Source organism: Maniola jurtina, chromosome 9 (genome assembly GCF_905333055.1).
Source record: "Maniola jurtina chromosome 9, ilManJurt1.1, whole genome shotgun sequence".
Taxonomy (NCBI): Eukaryota; Metazoa; Arthropoda; class Insecta; order Lepidoptera; family Nymphalidae; genus Maniola; species Maniola jurtina.
The window spans coordinates 855,001-860,000 of record NC_060037.1 but is presented as its reverse complement, the minus strand read 5'-3'; the positions used below and the strand labels follow the sequence as shown (position 1 = coordinate 860,000).

Below are 5,000 nucleotides of genomic sequence, written 5' to 3'. Positions count from 1 at the left end.
TTAGAATGTCTTTTTTTTTTTTGCATCTGTTTTTTCATATGCCCATAGAATATAGCCCTTGCGATTGTTACAAAAAAAAAAAAAAAAAAAATTTGACAGGTAGCAATGTCCTATATATAGCACAAGTGAAGGATAAAATCCGAGAAACCGTGAATTGGAGAATTGCGTTCACGACCGCATAAAGTTAGCGTTTATTACTAATACAAATCATAGATGGCGCTGTCCAGTCATTAGGTTGCAATTTTTTCACTTTCGGTCGATTTATTATAGAAGATATATTGTATAAGTTGTGAAGCTTTCATGCAAGTAAACATTTTCATCTCCCCTACTTTCAAAAATTTGCTGTTTCAGATAGTAATTATTTTCTCCTATTGATAATTATTTTATTTTTTTCTCTTTTGTTCAAAGGTCAAAGGGTCACATCTGAGAACTCTACGGGAACAACTCCACAGGTCCACGGGCGACGGTCACCGGCCACGCTAGCTTAGCTGCCGTAACGTAAGCGGGTATAATTATGCCTAAGCACCTATCCTATAGATAGATTAGATATAGACAATAGTCAGTACGAATCCGTACCTACATACAAAGAGATTGGGGTGGTTCTAAGATTGTTTGTGTCCCACCTGACTAACATACCTATCCGACCGCTATGAATTGTACCACATGAACGATTGGAACCATTATTTAAGATATCCGTAACCAGTATGCCGCCAGTATGTATATGCAGTCGGTCACCCGTCCAGGGTCACTCAACTCACACTGAAACACACATGTACACACACTTAAATATCGACACGGGATAATTACACGGGCTACTGAATTTAGTCAATTGTGACGTCACTACCACGTTAAAACTTTCAACAACATTATGCGAATTGATAAGTTTCAATTTTATTGCCCGCGTAGTAAGCGCAGCTTTTACAGCTAGTAAGTAAGGGCAGGACAAGGACAACATACGTAAGCTGATATAATTGCAAACCCCAATATCCCCAGCACACGAAGTAGTTTCCCCATGATGAGTCAAATTAAGCCACAGGCTCCACTCATGGTGGTGCCCTCCTTCTGTCGATCCCTCTTAGTTTCAACAATTGCAACCATACTCTACTCTACTCTACTCTACTCTACTCTACTCTACTCTACTCTACTCTACTCTACCCGTGGTGAAAAATGTTTGGTGGTGAAAACGGCAGCCGCCCGCCGAGAGCAACGTCTGCGAATCGCTAGATGGCTCATATTTTACGGTCACAACTAGGGCGGTGGTATACAATATGTAGTTGTAGGGACTTTCGTTCTTGATTGATGGTTAAAACACTTTTGGCAAATAAATGAATGCTTTCGCTTGACGTTCGTGTTGCGACGATCCAAGAATTTTATTTTTAATTAACAATAAAGTAGATCAAAGCCCAGTGATGATTTGAGAGTAATATAATTAATGATGCTGTATAAATTATGTTGGCACACCTAAGCAACAGTGTAATGGAGCGTCATAATAAATTAATTATCTCATATTCGGATAAAAGGCATTGTTTATTTTGGTGCAAATCGCTGTGTAGCCTCTCCCCGGGGTTAAAAATTATAATTAAGTGTGGTGTTATATTAATTATTTTATTATTATAAATAATTTTTTTTTTTTTTTTTTTGGGACGGGCACACCATATTATCATTATCATCATCATTATTATATTCATTATTCGTCATTATCTTCTTTATTTTCGAAAAGAGACAAATGGGTTGTCGCCAGTCTCCCCACAGAGGATTCAGTGGTAAACGAAACGTGATTGTGTTCAGCTCAGCATATAGTTTAGCTGTTGTAGTTCATAAAACGTTGCGTTATGAACCGCTGCATCGTTTGTGTGTCGGAGGATATTAGAGTAGGTGTGGCAATAGTTGCGCTTCACATTATATTATAAGTTCAAATTTTTCACCAACTATATTGAACGAACAAGGCGCCCCCAGATATGTTTTGTACTCATGGAAATAAAACTTATAAATAATAATAAAATAAGTTTGAAAAACTTGTGTTTGAACATATTGCGTGTGTGGGGTCTTTTCTGGGGTTGTTATATACTTGATAATAAATAAATATATTAAGAAATAAATATATTGGTGAAAAAAGAAGGGCCTTTAGTAAAGTGTCAGTAGAGCAAATGTTATTAATAATAATTATATTTGAATTTTTCATCCAATCCACTGTGTCGACCGACGAGACCGCATCTGAGGGCGAACTCCAACGCTATGGTGGCAGCCAGCGTTTCGATCCGGAGCCGAACGGGGGGGAGGCGGCATACTCGCTAACGGAAAAAAAAAAGTTAGCAGCGCCGTCCCCCTTATCGCTCTGAGACGGTAACGACGCGCCGCTCTGCGCGAAGGAGTTCTCTCTACAAAGCGGCGGTGTTTTTCGTGGTAACAACTAATATATATACAAAATATATGTAGTTGATATAACGGCCGAAATGTGAAAGTCCAAAGCGTGCCTAAAACTCGGTCGGTTTTCACCGACCGTGTGGCGCACACACAGTTATCCCCTTCCACAAGATGGACGTTACCGCACAACAACGACAACTACATACATAAGGTGTGTAGTTGTCGTTCGTGTGTAGAACGCGCGGGAACTCTGTACGTCTGGGCTCTCTTACACCGAGCGACGATAAGCAATGTCTTTCCCGTTTCTGTTGTTTCAGCGGACGAAAAGCATTTGCAGCACTAAACGTGCGCGTGTGTATTTCAACAGATATCGTCTTGTTTATGAACGTTCGGAACATGTGGACCTCGAGTGTCCTTTAAACAATAAGAGGGGGGCCGTCGGAGGGAGCGATATCGCGATCCTCCTCACGCTTCGCCTCTCCGCCGGAGCCGAATATTGTCTTCTCCTACTATACTACTTATATGTCTCTCGGGCACCGCGTCGCTTCCGTCATTGGAGCGCACGCGAGTCGCTTCGATCTCCGTCGTGCGTCGTGCGTCGTCGTCGTGAGCTCGCGTGCGAGTGCGCGCGCGCGCACACGCAACGCGCAACGCGCGACGCCCGCCGGAGTATAGTACTCTGAGTAGCTCCCTGGTTGATCCTGCCAGTAGTTATATGCTTGTCTCAAAGATTAAGCCATGCATGTCTCAGTGCAAGCCGTATTAAGGCGATACCGCGAATGGCTCAATATATCAGTTTTGGTTCCTTAGATCTTACTCAGTTACTTGGATAACTGTGGTAATTCTAGAGCTAATACATGCAATCAGAACTCCGACCAGTGATGGGACGAGTGCTTTTATTAGATCAAAACCAATCGACGGAGGGCCTCGCGTCCGAAGTCGTTACTTTTGATGAATCTGGATAACTTTTGCCGATCGCACGGTCCAGTACCGGCGACGCATCTTTCAAATGTCTGCCTTATCAACTTTCGATGGTAGTTTCTGCGACTACCATGGTTGTCACGGGTAACGGGGAATCAGGGTTCGATTCCGGAGAGGGAGCCTGAGAAACGGCTACCACATCCAAGGAAGGCAGCAGGCGCGCAAATTACCCACTCCCGGCACGGGGAGGTAGTGACGAAAAATAACGATACGGGACTCTTACGAGGCCTCGTAATCGGAATGAGTACACTTTAAATATTTTAACGAGGAACAATTGGAGGGCAAGTCTGGTGCCAGCAGCCGCGGTAATTCCAGCTCCAATAGCGTATACTAAAATTGTTGCGGTTAAAAAGCTCGTAGTTGCATTTGTGCGCCGCGCTGTCGGTGCACCGCATCCGCGGTGATACTGACACGTTTGCGGAGCATATCGTCGGTGAGCCGGCGGTAACACGCCGGTTCAATATCAAAATCCTATCGCGGTGCTCTTTATTGAGTGTCGAGGTGGGCCGACAATTTTACTTTGAACAAATTAGAGTGCTCAAAGCGGGCTCAAAATGCCGCTTGAATATTTCGTGCATGGAATAATAGAATATGATCTCGGTTCTATTTTGTTGGTTTTCAGAACTCCGAGGTAATGATTAATAGGGATAACTGGGGGCATTCGTATTGCGACGTTAGAGGTGAAATTCTTGGATCGTCGCAAGACGAACATCAGCGAAAGCATTTGCCAAAGGTGTTTTCATCAATCAAGAACGAAAGTTAGAGGTTCGAAGGCGATTAGATACCGCCCTAGTTCTAACCGTAAATATGTCATCTAGCGATCCGCCGACGTTACTACAATGGCTCGGCGGGCAGCTTCCGGGAAACCAAAGATTTTGGACTCCGGGGGGAGTATGGTTGCAAAGCTGAAACTTAAAGGAATTGACGGAAGGGCACCACCAGGAGTGGAGCCTGCGGCTTAATTTGACTCAACACGGGAAATCTCACCAGGCCCGGACACCGGAAGGATTGACAGATTAACAGCTCTTTCTTGATTCGGTGGGTGGTGGTGCATGGCCGTTCTTAGTTGGTGGAGCGATTTGTCTGGTTAATTCCGGTAACGAACGAGACTCTAGCCTGCTAAATAGGCGTCGTCATTTAGGTGTGCACGATTTCGGTCGAGCAACTCACTGGCGGCGTATTAAAATTCTTCTTAGAGGGACCGGCGTCTTCGAGGCGCACGAGATTGAGCAATAACAGGTCTGTGATGCCCTTAGATGTCCTGGGCCGCACGCGCGCTACACTGAAGGAATCAGCATGTTCTCCCTGGCCTAGAGGCCCGGGCAACCCGTTGAAACTCCTTCGTGCTGGGGATTGGGGTTTGCAATTATCCCCCATAAACGAGGAATTCCTAGTAAGCGCGAGTCATAAGCTCGCGTTGATTACGTCCCTGCCCTTTGTACACACCGCCCGTCGCTACTACCGATTGAATGATTTAGTGAGGTCTTCGGACCGACACGCGGTGGCTTCACGGCCGTCGGCGTTGCTGGGAAGTTGACCAAACTTGATCATTTAGAGGAAGTAAAAGTCGTAACAAGGTTTCCGTAGGGGAACCTGCGGAAGGATCATTAACGTACACGTACACTAAACGCACACGTACATCGCGCGCGCGCGTA

At 44.8% G+C, this 5,000-nt stretch overlaps 1 long non-coding RNA gene and 1 other non-coding gene across 2 annotated transcripts in view; both read left to right on the top strand.

Moving 5' to 3' along the window:
* The window catches only part of LOC123868257, a 33,695-nt gene that overhangs the window by 11,116 nt on the left and 17,579 nt on the right, over window positions 1-5,000 (top strand). Inside the window, exon 2 of the long non-coding RNA XR_006796622.1 lies at window positions 409-498. This is a non-coding gene — a long non-coding RNA (uncharacterized LOC123868257). The remainder of the gene's footprint in view (window positions 1-408; window positions 499-5,000) is intronic.
* On the top strand, window positions 3,053-4,955 carry LOC123868596. Its single transcript, XR_006796676.1, has one exon. It is a non-coding gene; the product is annotated as a small subunit ribosomal RNA (ribosomal RNA).